We start from the raw sequence: 15,659 nt of genomic DNA on the forward strand, positions 1-15,659 counted from the left end.
CCTACAGGAGACACACTTGAGGAAGGGAGACTAGAGTTAATACCACGCTGTGGCTAAACGGGCGGGGTGGCAATTCTATTCCATAAAAATGTGTGAATTGGGGTGTGGGGGGCAGGGTTAAACGTGATACCGAGGGGAGATCTGTGATGGTTAAGGAGGAAATGAGAGGCCAGATGTATACATGGGCGTCAGTATACGCCCCCAACCAGGGACAAGACTGATTTTTTTTTTTTAAAGGAGTGGGAATAGTGGGCATCCCTGCTTTGTTCCCCTCCTTCTTGAGAATGACTCAGTCAGTCTCCCGTTCACTTCTACTTTGGCTCAGGATGCCTAGAACTAGCCTGTACCATTTTCAAAAAAATCCTACTCCCACCCTTCTAAGTGTTTGTTCCATAAAGACCCAGTTGACGCAGTCAAATGCCTTCTCTGCATCTAACATCATCAGGAATGCGGGTTTAGCACCCCGTCCGTGTACATCTATACATAGAGAAAGATCCTCTTTGGACCTCACGTTATACGGTCTTTCGGCCATGTCCTTCCCCTATCTAAGGTACTCGTTATGGAGTCCAGTTATCCACATATATGATTGAGGATTCGTCACCAGTCATTCTCCTCATGGGTATTTGATGACAACCCGCATGCAGCGGGTCTTTCACACCGTTCATCCTGTTATGGACTTTGGCACAGTGCATGGCGCCATACAAACACTGCACATACACTTTAGACGTGACCGCTTTAAGTGTTCCTTTATTTGATTGTCTTTTTGATACACATTACACAAGATGGACAAATGACGGAGGGTTGCCCCCCCCACACTTGTCCCCCTAGTAATGCATTACAACCTTAGTCCAACACCAAGATGGCGGAGACCCGATTTGGCACCAGTGCGCATGTGTGGTTGCCTAGACAACATCTTAAACATTGGATTTGCAGCCGCGCATCGTCCTGGTGGTCGGCTGCGCATCTCGGTACCCTGTGGGTAAGCATCTACTTTTATGTATCTAACTCCACTACTGTTCTATTTTAGGCACCATCCTCTCTAAGAAGCTGTTTTTACGTAACTTTAATAGACATTTTACCACTCATGGCAACACAGAGTTTTCCAATGTAAACTCTGTGGCGCCTCACACTATTCATTGGTCTATGTGTAAAGTCGGTTTACTGACTTTTCTGTGTATTTCAGTTGTTCGTATGCTCCAAAAGTACTTCCTTATGCCGGACTTAAGCTGCCAGCATCCTGTATGTTTGACACATTAGAGATTCTTTTACACTATATGATTAGTCACCGCGCCTTTCTATTTGCGGTGAGTCTATTCTTATCCCTACTACTCTTGTGTCTACAGTACCATGAAGACAGTCCACTTTATTCTCCCAGCTGCTTTGGACCCTACCCCTCTGACTGGTTGAGTGTAGTCCTACAACTTTGTATAACATTTTACCCCGGTTTGACATATGGATTTGAGACTATGCTAGTACCTGTGCTTTAGCTGATTTCACATCTGAATCACTTGCACTTAACAGGTTTGACCCTGCCTGCGCAATCAGTTTATGGGCCTGAAGGTTAGTGAACTAAACTAGAGAGATGTTTGAGCTGTTACACTACTTAAATGTATCCCCCCCTCGTAATGGTTCTCTCTGTAACCCTTTAGGTATCCACCAAAGAAATTCTATGAACAATAGGAACGGACAGCTTACTTGCACTGAGGATGGATTGTTAGGAATGTGAAACGCGTTGGCAACGCACCAACTCCAAAAGGAGCTATATTTGATTTACGTACTAACCAATAGTGCACACCCACCTAACACAAGTCGTGGCATATTGTTAATAGCCTGCATTTCTGCTGTGCATATTCACCTTTCATGTTTGATTTGAACTGATGTATACTTGACTGCACTGTTTATTTTGTATATTTGACATGTCCCCAATGCCATGTATATGGGTATCCTCCTTACTTTGATGAGAAAAAGCTTTGACCCTTTTTCCACTTCTACGGTCTTGGAATTACTGGTTTCCTTTTACCTAACCTTTATGGTACACTGAACAATTTTGCAGTATTATGGTTTATCGAATATGAATGAATTAACCTATTGAAACCTTCAATTTACTTAAGCTTCACGTCTACAGGCGGGCATACCCCATTAGGGTCGCCCACACAATAGACCACCTTACTGGACCTGGGACCAGTGGTCCCCTGCGGAATGCCCTGTAGGGCTACCGTGGGGCAATGCACAGTCTTGTTCTTTCTTAGTCTTTTTTTGTCCCGAGTGGCCTTATGACATTTGCCCTGTTGCACCTGAAATTCACTTTTAAGAAACCTTAACAGAGATTCACTAAATTGGACCTTACCTGGTTTATAAGATACCTACTAGCTAGTGCCTTCCTTTCCCCCCACACACCCCCCCCCATCTCTTTCTCTGGCTTAGAACCCCTCTTCCCACTTCCCGCCTTGTCAATGATGTGTAGTACCCTTCTTATGTTGCCAAAAATATTTCGACCTTGTACGAACCTAGTTTTGTCTTGCCACACTAGTTCTGGTAGGATCCCCTCCAACCTTGCTTCTAATATTCTTGTATATAGTTGGCATCCACGTTGATGAGCGCGATAGGGCGGTATGAGGTGCCGGTCTGTGGGTTCTTCAAAGACTTCGTATGAGGGCGATATGGGCCATGTTAATAGATTTCGTGATCTCCCCCATGTTCTCGGAAAATGATTAAATACCCCTGTCCAGGCTTTGGCGAGAGAGTCTCTAATGTTACAAACAAAACGCTGCCCATAGTCCATCTTCCCCTGGGCTTTTGTTCACCTTTAATCTAGATATTGCCCTTCGCACCTCCTCACATGTTATGGGTTCTTCTAGTTGATCTTTTTGCTCGGTGGTTAACCTTGATCCCTCCCATCCTGCCAAGTATGCCTCTTCCCTTACCCTATCCGCTCCGCTAGTTCCTCCCCATGCAGGTTTGCATACAAATCTCACAATCTTTCGTTTGGGTCTCTCCGCCCCTACCCGATTGCCCTCCCTATCTTCCAGTGTGTATGAACGCTTGGTTCTCTGGCCCTTCGCCCTTGCTAGGGTTGTCACTACCTTATTACCTTGCTCGTAGAACTTCTGCCTGCTCCTTAGTAGGGTGCTCTCCACCGACCTATTTATCATCTGCTTAAGGTGGCCTTTCACATGCGCTAGCCTCCTAGCCACTTTGTTCTGCTCTCCTTGTGTGCCTGTTTCAGCTCCCGTATCTCTTCCTCTAATCCCTGCTCTACCTCTGTTCGTTCCTCGCTGCTTCGTGGCTTTTATGAAGTCTTCTTTGATGTGCTGCTTGAACGCATCCCATCTCTCCCAGGCCCTTGTCCTCTCCCCCCGCCATCCTCTACAAATGTACGTATCTCGTTCTCAGTTTGTTGCCTAATCCCGCAATCTCTAAGCAGGTACTCTCCAGTCTCCACCCACCCTAGCCCTCCGCCCCTCTGGGTGTTCCTTCCTACTGCAGTGCGACCGGTGTATGATCCAATACGGTCATGCTCCCCATTTGCACCTTGCCAGTTGCTTGGACTAACACCCGTGTTGCCATTATAATCTATTCGGGAGTAGGTCTTGTGGACATGAGTAGAAGGAATAATCACTTGTGGGTGGTTTATCCTCTACACATCATTCATCCCCTCTTCTTTAAATCTTTGCCGCAGTAGTTCAGACATTACCCCCATTGCATGTCCCCTTAGGCCTCTTGACCTGTCCCAGACTGGGTCAGTTGCCAAGTTAAAAGTTTTTTCCCCTCTGGTGATGGAACCATTTGCACACTGGATAAGGGAGAACAGAGATCCAAGGGGTTAGTTGGGCAAAGAAACCGCAAGATAGCAAATAGACCCGACGACCTGATCTTGATCCCCGAACCCGAAAGATCGCTCCCAGCAATAGGAAAGGTCTTCTGTGTTGTGTCGGGATTTAAAGTGAACTTCAAGAAATCTGAAATTTTAAGCCCATCTGTAGCGAACAGGCCAAGGGATCAGCTGGAAAATAGCAACCCATTCAAGTGGATATCAATCTGTCAAGTACCTGGGGATAAATCTAACCCCCACCATAAAACAAATGGTGAGGACAAACTATTTGCTGCTGATTAAACAAATCAAAGCAGACCTAGCTAGATGGAGGGGGCTGTATTCATCATTGTTTGGATGGGTAGCCGATGTTAAAATGAACATACTCCCTCGGCTGTTATATCTCTTCCGGGCACTTCCCTTAGCAGTCTCGGGGAGGCTGATAAAGGACATCCGGGGGAAGCATTATGAGTTATCTGGGGAGGGAAGAAAAAACGAGGATAGGGAGATAAAAAAATCTATTTAGGAGCACAGCGCGGGGGGGGAGTGGCCTGCCCCCAACATAATGAAATACTATCAGGTGGCACAGCTGAGGGCGGTGGCAGAGTGGGCAAGGGCAGGGAATCTGAGACATTGGGTGGGAATGGAGCAAGCGATAGCGGGTGAAAACCTCTGGAAAGTGTCGGGATGGGAAAGGAAGACAGGCCAGCGGGGCTACTGGAGAACCCAATTACAAAAAAACACTATCAGAATCTGGGAGCAGCTGAACAAGAGGTTTAAACCATTTCCCTGGCCAGCCCCCCACACTCCCATTCTTGGGAATGCCATCTTCCCAGCAGGCAAGGAATACAGCAGGTTCAAGCAGTGGGTGGAGGGAAGGGATCTCTATGAGGGACACAATTCCGGCTTATGCAGACCTTGAAAGGGATCTGGGCCTAAAAGAAGGACAGGTTTGCGTATCAGCAATTGAGACATTGGGCGGGAACTCCCACAATAAAGGGGCCACAAGGGATTACACAGAGTGGGAGAAGCTAAATGGCGTCAGCAGAGACCAATAGGGGACTTATATCGGCAATATACAAGATTTTGCTAAATGAGGAGGAATAAGAGGAAGGTGAGAGATTAATGCTATGACAGCATACCTTGATGGCAAACGTGTTATGATGGAAAAAATTACATGTGCATAATGAATGGAGTTCACCGACAAGGAATGGGATAGGGCACTAAACAACTGGCACTCCACACACACACACACACACACACACACACACACACAAAACGGTGCAGCATAGGGAACTGCAATATAAGCTCCTACATCAGTGGCATTACACCCCAGAGAGGCGCCATTAAATGTTTCCCACAATATCAGAAGAATGTTGGAGGGCGTGGGGAAAAGGGAACAATGGAACATATCTGGTGGGAATGCCAACAGTTAAAACACTTCTGGCAGGAGGTGAAGTCTGGCAGGAGGTGAAGTCTAAGGTAATTGAGATACTGGGAATAGAAGTAGAATTTGAGGGAGCAGAGGTTCTCCTAGGTATTAGACCTGAAGGACAAGGAAATCTGAGGTAGGAGGATGGGTGGGGGGTTCTGGGGAAGTTATGGGCAAACTTAATGATGGCTGCGAAGAGATGCATAGTCAGACAATGGCAACAAAAGGAGCCGCCATCTATCATACACGGGTACTATGCAATATGGCACACAATTGATGTAGAAAAGAGGACTGACAATTCGGGGACCACTGAGGAAATTCAGTAAAGTTTGGTCACCCTTCATAAACAACGCTATTAAAAGATGCTAGACTCCTGTACGCCCGAGGAGGATATCAGAATATTTAGTAAAGGTTGTGTTCTATGTCTATGCATTTAGTTTTGAAGAGTTTTATTTTTCTCCTAAGTGGGCATGTGCAAAGTCAGTTTCCATTTATCTTTATGTATTTATTTTAGAAGGTTCTAGTGTTTCATCTCAGAACTGCATCAGGCCTGTATATATAGGGGCTGCCTGAAGTTTGAGGAGAGAAGAGCTGCTGGCTGAAGGGAAGGAGTTGTGGTCAGGGTGGGATGGAAGGAGGGGATCATAGCAACAGACCCACACTAAAGATTCTAACCGGAAATTGCGGTGTTGCTTCTGTGCCCTACTTCACAATTGGTGACGAGTCAGCCGAGGCTCCCCGATCCCGCAAAGGTTTGCTACCGTGAGATGTCATCCTGGACGGCGAGAGCAAGTGAGACAACTGGCCTGGCAAACTGGTGGCAACGTCGTTACAATAACCGGTGCCGAAGGAACGTGTCGCCTGGTGATTATTCCTCTCGGTGTATGCATGGTAGTACCTGCTGAACTGGTCCCAGTGGCTCGGCCCATTGGAGGAAAGGACCCACCAACGTGCTGGAGGTCCTCACGCTCCCAGTTGGCAACAAAGTTTGGGAGCGCAGAGGTACGCAACGACAGCTGGAGGAAGCAATCAGAAACAAAAGGGACAGCAAACAAAAAAGGTACAAAGCGGACATGCAATCGGGCACTTTGCAACCACAGGTGGTTACTGTAAAGTTATTACGGAAACCCTGAACAGTGCAGTCAGACACTTTGGGAGGCACATTAGCAATAGGCACACCCACGTTTAGGAAAAAAGTCACATTAGCCACAGGCACAACTGTGATGACTATCACGGATAGGGACTAGGGAAAATGAAAGGAAAATAGGAGGTCCTTACAACCCAGTTCTTGGCTACCCCGGGGGAGCGAGCAGTAAAGTGGAAGACCAGGAAGGGGGACATCCAAGACTATGGGCCTCGTTATGAGTCAGCCGGTCCGGAAACAGTGGGTTTACCGACTCCGTTGTTTCCGGACTGGCCGATTCCAATTTCTGCAGGCAGGCGGTGTCGCTCCCGCCAGGTAATGCCACCCACCTGCAGGCAGTAATGGAAACACTGGCTCTGTCAGAGACAGAGCCAGTGTCTCCATGGACTACATGGGAATTAGGATTCACGGGATTCTGCCTCCAGAATTACCGGGTCACCGGGGTTGTAATGCCCCGGTGATTCTGGCAATCACGGAGGCGGAATGTTATTTCGGGTCCGGCGACAGCGTGCCGGTTTTTCCCGCACAGCTACTGCCGGACTCGTAATGAGGCCCCAGGTATTGGCTATACACGGTCCCTCGTTCAGTAGAGAGCGTCAGAGCCTTGTTAATGCACAGCTTGAGATTCGAGGGCAGGTGCATGGTTAGGCCGGAATTGAAGATGTAACCCCTGTGGGAGACTACACAAGCCTTATCCTCTTGGTATAGATAACCCACTTATTGGTATAGGCCTGTACTACACAAGTTGTTAGTGTGACTGAGCAGCCAGGCTCTTCTCAAGAGGGGTAAATGTGAGCTGTAGCAATGAAATACACAAATACAAGTAGCCAAGTAACAAGCCAAGTAACACTTACACTCAAGGTTTACGTTATAAATAATTTATTTAACAGTAGTTTTTATATAAGCATTCTTTAAAAAGGGCAATATATGTAGCAATCAAATACACTTTTTGAAAATCAACACAAAGCTAGCAGATACTCTTTAGAGATGCTTTTTACACACGTCCTACACCCTGAAGTGACTTCACTCACTAGGACAGCCACCTAATCCTCCCAGACTCATCTTTTTGCACCCAACGAGGCCCGCTTGCATATTTGAATATACTCCTGCTGTTACTGTATTACTGTATATTGTATATTTTGTTGTATTTTGTTCTTTTGTCGTAACTAACCCTCGCAATCTCTTGTAAATGCTGCGCACCGCTACCCTAGAGCATGGTTTGCGCATTACAAAAAATAAACAGACAGTAATTGCATTATGTATCACTAGTACACTTTGTAGATTCAGAGGTTTATAGAAACAAAAGGTTAAGGGAAGGAAAAAGGTTAAACTGGTTCTCAGAGCATGGGAGCACTTTAAAGCTTCCAATGAAGTCTAGATAAAAACCTTTCCCAGCAATATTAGTTGAAAACCAATCTATCATCTATGAGGGACAGTAAAAATCAAAGTCAAATGGAATAGAAGAGTCTGCAGGGAGCCAGGACAACCAAAGTCAATTGGAGCGAAGTCTATGGAGCTGAGGCACTTCTTAGATAGTAGATGCCTTACACAAAGTTAGAGAATTTGTTGAACAAAAATCACTGTAGGATCACAAGCCGTTACACTTGTGAGGAGTAGAGCTGAAATCAACTCTAGCAAAGCAGCTACTGCAAGTCTCAACTGAGAAGAGCAATCGACAGACACTGCGGTAAGTACTGCAAGTCATAACAGTACCTCTGGTTAGAAGAGTGGTCGAGCTGGCTTCTGTGGTTGCAGCGATGGATATCCTAGGTCCCTAGGCCTCAGACCTGGGCTCCTGCGGCAGCAATTTGGATGTCGGCGGCAGCTACGTGCTCTTTTCGGATCAGCAGCACTTCGCAGTTTCAACGCTCGGTAAACAGCACCACCGTGGATCTTGGATAGCGGTTGGGCATCCTTCACTACGGGAATCCTGCATTCTGGTGAGGGGACTCTAGCTCGGGTCGTCCTGCTTCTGGAGGGTCCTGGCCAGATTACAGACGTTGCACTCTACTACAGATTTCTCGACCCCTGGCACTCTGTTCCTGCAGCAGCAAAGTACAGCCAGTTGTGGAAGTTCTTCCAGTGGAGTTAGTCTCGGGGTTAGTTGGCCCGACTAACCCACGGGAAGGAGTCATCCGTTCCAGAGCTTCGCTTGCCGATCAAAAAAAAAAAAAAAAAAAAAAAAAAAAAAAGGAGTTTCAGCAGGGCTTCACCAGGCAACGGTCCAGGAGGATACAGCAAGCTTTGTTCACAGTTTATCGGTTTGTTCCTCCCAGTGGTCGACTGTCTTCAGTCCCAAAACCCTCACCTTTTAAGCAGGTTTCTCCCATTCATGCACAGCCTAGCTGTCACTCACACAGCAGGGTGGCTGTACTGACAGCCAGCCAATCAAGGGCTGGGTGCATTCAGGCATTCCTAAAGACAAAGGACAAGGGAGTTTCAGAAACCTTCCTCACTTCCTGCCCTTCCAGACACACTGGAGCCAGAGGCGGGTTTCATTACTGGAGCCCACCAAAGGCAAAACTAACAACGGGCTCAAACTTGACTTGGCGCGCAGATTAAGCCCCAAGAAAGACCTCACAAACAAAATAGTGAAAAAAGAAGACCGGGGGCTTTTTGACAGAAATGGTCACCCCATGGGTGCTATACTGCAGCTGAGGATTCAGCCTGCAGTAGAAAAGCACAACAGTAGGAAAATTAAACCACTGCCACCAGCCACTTAAAGTAGTGAGGGTAACAAAAAATGTTACATGAGTAGGTAGGAAAAGGGGCTACTAAGTAACTCCACATAAGATGGCGTGTGCTGGACCTAGAAAGAGAAAAGGCAAGTAAAGTTGATTTCAACAGTAGTTCACACAAGAAAAAAGGTATTTTAACTACAAGGTTAAAATGAAAAGTCCTAAATCCACCAAAAGAGCTGGGGGTCTCTAAGGTTGAAGGGAATTCGCACAGAAATGAGAATTCTCCTTAACACGCATCTTGAAAGGCTTACTGGATTTTATGAACACCAGAGATGTAGGGTCAGGTGATGGTGCTAGTGAGAACTGCAAAATGTTTATGAAATATTTCTTTAAAAAAACTGGACAAGCATTTCGAAAAGAAATTCAGCATAATCCCACAAAGTAATCACAACAAATGCAATTTTGGAGCATCAAATAATGAGATAGTGAGATCAGATCAATTCATGTGAAAAGTCTGAGAAACCAAGATAAGGGAGGAAATTACGGCAAAACGAGATCCTAGCTTGAACTAAGTGTTTGGCAAAGCCAAAACAATTTAACACATGATGGCGTGTGTTGAAGAACTGGAAAAAGAGGAGATAAAAGAACTGTTAGGAAGAATTCCCCTCTACCTTAGAGACCCCCAGCAACTTTGCTGGATTTTGAGGACTTGAATTTTTAACCTGGAGGGAGTGAGACCCTTTTTCCCCACTCTCATGCATTTTACTGTGACTTTGAACACTTTCGTTTGGTTGTGGAGTCTGACAAACTCCATAGGCATCTTTTATATTGTGTCACACAGCCCTTCAGTGCAGTGGCACAGGGAAGTCTTTTCCCCAAAGGTTTAAATACCTTCTCTTGGATAAACTAATGTTTCCAAGAACAGTAAAGAGAAATTGACTTTACCTACATTCGTAACTTTCTAGACTCAGCACACACTATCTTACAATAGGGTGCTGGAGGGGTAACTTAGTATCCCCTTTGTCTAGCTTCTCATGCAACTTTGTTACCCTTTCCTCGATGAATGGCTGGTGGCAGTGGTTTACCTTTAACTACCATGGTGTGCTTTACCGCGGGCTGCGTTCGCAGCTGCAGTAAGGCATCCAAGGGTGCCATTTTTGTCAAAATGGCCACGGTCTTTTTTCACCATTTCTTTGAGGAAAGGTCCGGTATGGACCCTTTGTTCGTTTTGTCTTTGGCGGGCTTCATGAGTGAAACCTGCCACTGGCTCCAGGGTGTCTGGCGGGGGCAAGAAGCGAGGGAGGTGCCCAAAACTCCCTGTGCTTACTCTCCTAGGAGACAGGAATGCACTCTTAGGCGATTGGCCGGCTGGCTGTCCGGCAAGGACAGCCACCCTGCTGGGTGACTGACAGCTAGGCAGGAATGAATGGGAGAAACGTGCATAAAAAGGTGAGGCTTTTTGGCTTGGAAGGCAAAGTCGACCACTGGACGAAGGAATCCAAAGAAGAACTTGGAAGAGACGCCTGCTGCAACTCCTGGACTGCTGGTTTGCCCGGGGAAGTGCTGCTGTGCTGAAGCTCTGAATTCATACCGACAGAAGCACGCAATAACGACTTCTCTGCTTGAATTGGTGGGACCAATCAACTCCAGAGTAAGCCACCTGGACATCCTCTCAAAGCTGATTGAATTTCCACTGCAGTCGCTGCTAGAAGCAGAAACCCATGGAGAGGAACACCAGATCATGTGTGTTGCTTTTAAGCTGGCCAAGAGCTCCAGGAAGATCCTCCGGACTCGCAGGAAGCCGGCCTGACCGAGCCTGAACCACCTCAGAGTACTGGACCCCCAGATGCAAGGAAAGCCCATCTCGACAGTCAGGAAGCGCAGTGTTGCTATTTGCGGTAGACGTGAGGAGCTGAAACACCGAACTGCCACCTGTTTGAAGATTGCCGGTTGCGGTGAGTGACCGTCCTATTGCAGTGCCAGAGTCCCCAGAAGTCCTCCCTCTTGTCCCCACGACAGGAACACCAGGATCTGCAGGGCTGCACAGGAACAGAAGCCATCTGCTGCACCTTTCTTCAACCTAAAGGGACTGTACAGTCTAAGAGAACTTACCGCTTGTTGAGCCACCTTACTTGATCTCAGTTGAGACTTGTCTCGGTTGCGCTTGTAGAGTCGCTTGAATCTTTTACTACTCACAAGTTTAACAGCTTGTGACCCTACATTTGATTCTACGTTTGCTACAAAGATTTCTAAAACATTGTGCAAGAATTTTACTTGCCTGCAAGAAGTGCTTCAGTTCACCCTGACTTTTGCTAATTTAACATTGGCTGGCCTGGACATGGAAGCGTGGGGTGATAGAGTACTGGGACGAGGTCCTCAAGGGGGCGAATGGGCTGCTGTGAACTAATTTAGTGCACTGTCTGGAAACTTGTCTGTGGGGTAAGCTGTCAGGGGGGCGGGGGGAGAGGCACAAAGTACGGAATAGGATGTGCCGGTTCTTGCTTATACTGGCTAAACGCTGAATGGCAATAGCGTGGAAAACTCTAAGGTCCGGCGATTCATCTATGGCGGAGAGATGTGCGGAGGTGGGGGTTGGCAGAATTAATGGTCCCCCAACGCATGGAGCCTGCAACGGACAGGAAGGATGTAACGATCCACTGGTCCCAATTGTTAAATGACCTATCGAAGGACAATGATCTCACGGCCGCCGTGAAGGGGGGTGGGTAGAGGAGATGTGAACTTGGGGATGGATGGTAGGCCGGCCTACCCTAACAAAGGACTCATGGTTGGTGTTGGACTGCATGCTGTGGCCAGAGGATGGAATGGAAACTGGATAGTTGATTTTGGACATTGGATGGATAAAGTGTTAAAGGAGGAGTGGGGAAGGTTGGGGAAGGGGGTACATTTAGGGGTTGTTTTGGCAGTTGCTGTTTAAAATGCTAATAAAGAGTTTAAAAAAAATAAAAAAAACATTGGCTGGCCTGTCTGCCTGAATGACTTCTCTCCTCTGCTCATGTGTTTTGCCTTCATTAAGTGAAAGTTAACGGACTTTGCATTGGGGGGTTTTGAAAGTACTTACCTGGTTAAGAATAATTGTGTGAATACTCGTCTTATTCGGAAACCTCTTTTCTTTGACACTCCTCAATTATATTCTAAATGCAACAGTGATAATGTCCACAACACCCTAGCTATTGAAATCACCTGAAGGTTATGATTATGTTATGAAGTCGGAACAAATTGACTGAATGAAAGATCTTTTTGGTATCCCAGGCTAAATACCTTCCTCAAACCCATGGGTACAATGTAAAGGATTATGGAAATGTCTTCTCTAAAACATCTTCCTCTACGATAGCCAATTCTCATAGCCCCTCTGTAAAAAGCCTTAAGGGAATAAAATCTACCCTTCTAAATAATGTAGATAAACCTAACTCTTGAAAGAAACAACTGGTCCCAGAATCCCATCGGAACTGACACAAGGAAGAGGGTTGAGATGCATGTAGATGTAGTAGTCGAGCAATTAAGCATAGTAGTCATGCAAATATGGATAATGGCCCACACCTGAAGCCTATCAATGTACCTGTGAGGCATAAAACACCCCAGCAGGAAATGAGGAGCAGAAGGAGCTGGAACAAGGGCTGGTAGGCTGGCTGTAGCAGCAGTAGCATAGGAGAAGCACAAGGCTAGCAAATCACAAGAAAAAAAAGAAGACTAGAAGGGACAGCAGATTCACCTGTAAGCTGCGCAGAAGACGACATGCTGGAGGCTGAGTTTTTCCCCCCCATGTGAGCCGTATTGCACCGATTGCAGCGCTGTTATTGTGCAGGATACGAAGGCCAGCAACAGAAGACAAGCCGAGGGTCTCGGGACAAAAGGAGAAAAGGAAACTGCCACATATAGTTGCCAGACTGAAGATGAAGACATGTGCTGGGGAAGGATGTGGATGCCCAGCGAGCCAGTAGTAGTAGCAGCAGAGGAAGTCGGGAAAGCAGTGTAAACCGCAAAATGGGGGTCACTGAAGCAGATAAGTGAAGCACGCCGTTCAGAAACGCTGCGCAAGTCTCGCTGGTAACTGTAGTCAGCTCCTAGGTGACTTGTGTATGACTGAAAGTTCAGTACAATCGAAGTCTTGTTAAACAATGGGCTTGTAGCTTATTGTGAAAGCTTTAAAGGTTGCGTGAGAAAGAAAAAGGCATTTAAATCCATTATTGAACATTTTAAAACGTTTTACAGGCTAGCAGAGTGGTCGCGTGTCCTTAATTAAGGAAAAGGAACACTCTAGATCATTACCGGATTCCTAACATTGACGTTATAGGGGTTACAAGTACAAAGTGAAAACTGCATCAAGAGAAGGTTGCATGTACCCCAATTATGTTTCCCAATGGGAGATGCATCCTTTACCATTACAAAGGAATACAATTCCTGATTCAACTTTTAATTTTATCTTAAAGAGTGGTTGCGTGTACCTAATTGTGTTTTCAATTGAAAGACTGGATATACAGTATCCAAAAAGTGACATTCTTTCTATTTAAAATAAGTAATGAGGCTAATTCAGTAGAAGCATTACCGAAGCCAAGAGGCAAACCCTTTTCATAGTAAAACCTGTCTTGTCAAGAGTTAAAGCACCAGCTAAATAAGTTGTTAACACTCAACTGGTTTAAGAAACCAGTGGCACATAAGCTTCTGGGTAATTACTTGGGATGATAACTGGCAGAAAGGTGGGAACAAAGCTGGGGGAAGGGGAAACAAATGTGTGTGAAGAATATGAAGTAGAACATAACCTGTGGTGCGAAAGACTGAAGCGGTCTTGTGCCGTCTAGTGGACAGAAGCAGGTTGTTCTTGTGGTAGACAGACTGAAGAGGCCTAAAGGCCTCCCCTTTTTAGAGAGTCATTAAAAGGAAGAGTGACTTGACTACCTTAAGAGGTTGCAGTGTCTTGTCTAAGATTGACTTACAATACATTGTCAGCAGATTATTGAAGTGGTTTGAAGTAATAACGTACTGTGGGACAAAGAGGATTGTTCTCATAGTGCCAACAGTAGAAGTGTGGTTGTTAAGAGAAGCAGCAGCCCAGAGAAAGCATCCAGACATATGCCAAATAAGTCCTAAAGAACTGTATATTATTGACGTTTGGGACTCTTACACCATCTTTTGAACTTTTTTTGTCATTTCATCACCAGTCATTTTTACGAATACATTTTGCCGAAATAAGTCATCAACATTTTGATTTGGGGGTGGGGTCCCCCCAAACCCCTCACTCCACTATTTTTTAACTATTCCGTCACCCCCAACTCCTTACTTGGTTTTTCCCACGCCCCCACAAACTTTTTTGATAAAACATTTTTATTGTATTTTGACATAACCAAAACAGCCACCGAATCGGGGGCCAAGAACAACAAAACAACCAAAAAAGAGGGGACAACAAATTAAAAGCACTCCAGTACAGCATCTTCAGTCACGTGTTTACATAGTATTATAGTATCTCATCGCCATGGGTCGTGGGCTACCCGTCCCACCCACCTTCTGTTCATGTGGAGGCCACCACTGCATCAGTACGTCAAGGCCAAGTTTCTTCCCATTTCCCCCATATCTTGGATGCATTATTCGGGCATCCTCTTGCGCCATAGACTCGGTGGTCCGTCATGGCACACGAGTCCATGTCGAGTATCCATTGTTCCAGTGTCGGAGGGTCAGGCGCTCCCCATTTTTCCGCAATGTTGCTTTTCACTAGGACCATGGCAGTGTTCAATAACAGTTTTCCCCCCCCATTTATTAGATTCATACATGTCTGGTACACCCAATATTAAGACCTTAGGATCTAGTTCAATAGAACAAGTAAGGGCTCTGGACAATTCCGTACAACATGCAGTCCAATAGTCACGGATCCGAGGGCATGTCCAGAGGATATGAGAGAAGGTGCCTTCGTCCTCTCCACCCCCCACAAACTTTTGATGAATTATTTCAGCAAAGTGTACTCTTAAGAAAAAGTCGTAAAAATGACTGCCGATGAAAGAAAGCTATACCCTTTTGAACTGTGGCCATTTGTCTTAAAGAGAATTTACCATCATAACCAGGATTACCATTGGTGCTGTTTTTCTGGAAATTTGAAGGGGATCTTTTCATCCAGGAACAAATAATTGTTACCAGTGGATTTTTGTTTGATGAACTTTGTTTTGACTTTGAACTTGAGTTGGTTCAAAACCTCTCTTTTGCTCAACATTTGGAGTTTGCTTTAAATCCTGGGGAAGGGATCTAACCCAGAACAGGCGAAGGCCATTCAGATTGTGTTAATATTGTTTATTATATTGTATTGATATAGAATTTCCTTTGTATATTTATTGTGAGGACCAGTTTTCCCATCCCAGATGTTCCCTTAGCCTTTAGACCAAGTAGGAAATTCCTCTGTGGAGTAGGGCAAGCACGTTATTTCCTTCATATAATTTCTTTAATAAAAAGCATATTTTGAGAAATCTACAAGAAGTGGTCTGCCTCGCATTACTGACCCCTTCACAACTACTTCTCAATGTGTTAAAAAATAAAATGTAAAAGGCCATGAAAATACAGAGACTGCTGAGTTTTACATATGAACACTTA

At 45.7% G+C, this 15,659-nt stretch overlaps 1 protein-coding gene across 1 annotated transcript in view; it reads right to left on the reverse strand.

Moving 5' to 3' along the window:
- Nucleotides 1-15,659, reverse strand: part of BPNT2 (3'(2'), 5'-bisphosphate nucleotidase 2) — a 237,144-nt gene that overhangs the window by 157,665 nt on the left and 63,820 nt on the right. The gene's annotated exons all lie outside the window — the stretch shown is intronic.

Source organism: Ambystoma mexicanum, chromosome 5q (assembly GCF_040938575.1).
Source record: "Ambystoma mexicanum isolate Mex_15411 chromosome 5q, UKY_AmexF1_1, whole genome shotgun sequence".
NCBI lineage: Eukaryota > Metazoa > Chordata > Amphibia > Caudata > Ambystomatidae > Ambystoma > Ambystoma mexicanum.